The sequence below is a fragment of the Schistocerca gregaria genome, chromosome 3 (assembly GCF_023897955.1).
Source record: "Schistocerca gregaria isolate iqSchGreg1 chromosome 3, iqSchGreg1.2, whole genome shotgun sequence".
NCBI lineage: Eukaryota > Metazoa > Arthropoda > Insecta > Orthoptera > Acrididae > Schistocerca > Schistocerca gregaria.
Window position 1 is genome coordinate 363381122 of NC_064922.1, and position 1331 is coordinate 363382452.

The window sequence follows — 1331 nt, forward strand, 5'->3', positions numbered from 1 at the left end:
CTGCCATACACATTCCCCTTCAATTAAGACCTCCGAGCTCAGAGGCTGGATAGGCATATAAAACTGTTTACTAGTTATCACGGCTTCTCAGCTTGGAAGTTTTCACTATGCAGACACTGACCGCAAAAGCCAACACTGTATTACGCATTACATTAATTACTTATTTCTGTATGGTTCACCCCATAACCAGCCTTCATGGAGATAAACCAGAAGTTTTATACCGTAATATGGGATCTCCATTTTTTCTGAAAGTAGGAATTACATAGCTAATTTTATGTCTTTTTGCTCACAGGATGTCTATTATTAAGCTCTGCTATCATTTTAAAAAAAATCATAACTTGGTTTGCTGTAAAACGTTTGGCAGCTCTCTCAATTTTTTTGCCTGGTCCTTTGTTGCAGATTTGGCCTGGACAGGGCGACAGACCATAGAAGGCCGAGTGTGCCATCTGGCATTCAGAATACAAATCTGTGAGATTTGAGTACTGAGGAATTACGATACCAGCACTGGAGGATACCACTGGCAAAAATAAGTATAATGATGTGGTTCAAAAACTGTAAAGGACAGGCAGTGTCAGATACCTTCCTCGTTGTGGACGCTCCTCTCTGTCTCAAGCACGTTTTCACAGAGTGCAAGTTGCGTTTCAGTGCAGACTCCAGAAGTCAATTCGTTGTACATCACGCGAAATGCAGGAAGGAAGAGCAACTGCCCACAAAGCGCTACAAAAGCGGTTACGTCTCTCTGAATACAAAATGCATATGGTAGAAATATACCCACCAAACGATCGTCCTCTGCGGTATGCACCTGTGTGTCCCATTCTGGCCTCCATACATGCTCACGATGTAGTGCCTATTTTCAGATGAAGCAATGTTCCACATTTCTGGACGTTTGAATCGTCACAGCTTTAGGATTTTGTTCTCCGGATACCCCCACAACACACATGAACACATTCGAGATTGCCGGGAACCTAATGTCTCTTTGCAGGGAAAACCATAATGGAAAATGTTTACCCTGGCAAGCTCAAATAGCTGCTACTATCACAGTTCGAAGAGCTACAGGAGTCCGTCACCTTTTTCAAGAGGTGTGCATGATGATGCACCTCCACATTGGAGTTTGAATGTGCGGAGTGTGCTAAAACTGTAAGCCCCACACTATACGTTTCTGTATAAAATTTAGCTCCAATTTACCTCCCACTCTATAAGAAAATCTATGTGCCCACAAACTGTTACCCAACTTAAACTCGTATGCTAACCTTTGAGTAAACAGAACCTAATTTCAATTTAGCTGTAGCTGGTCTGAATGCAACTTGCCTCTTATGTTAAATGTACAACTG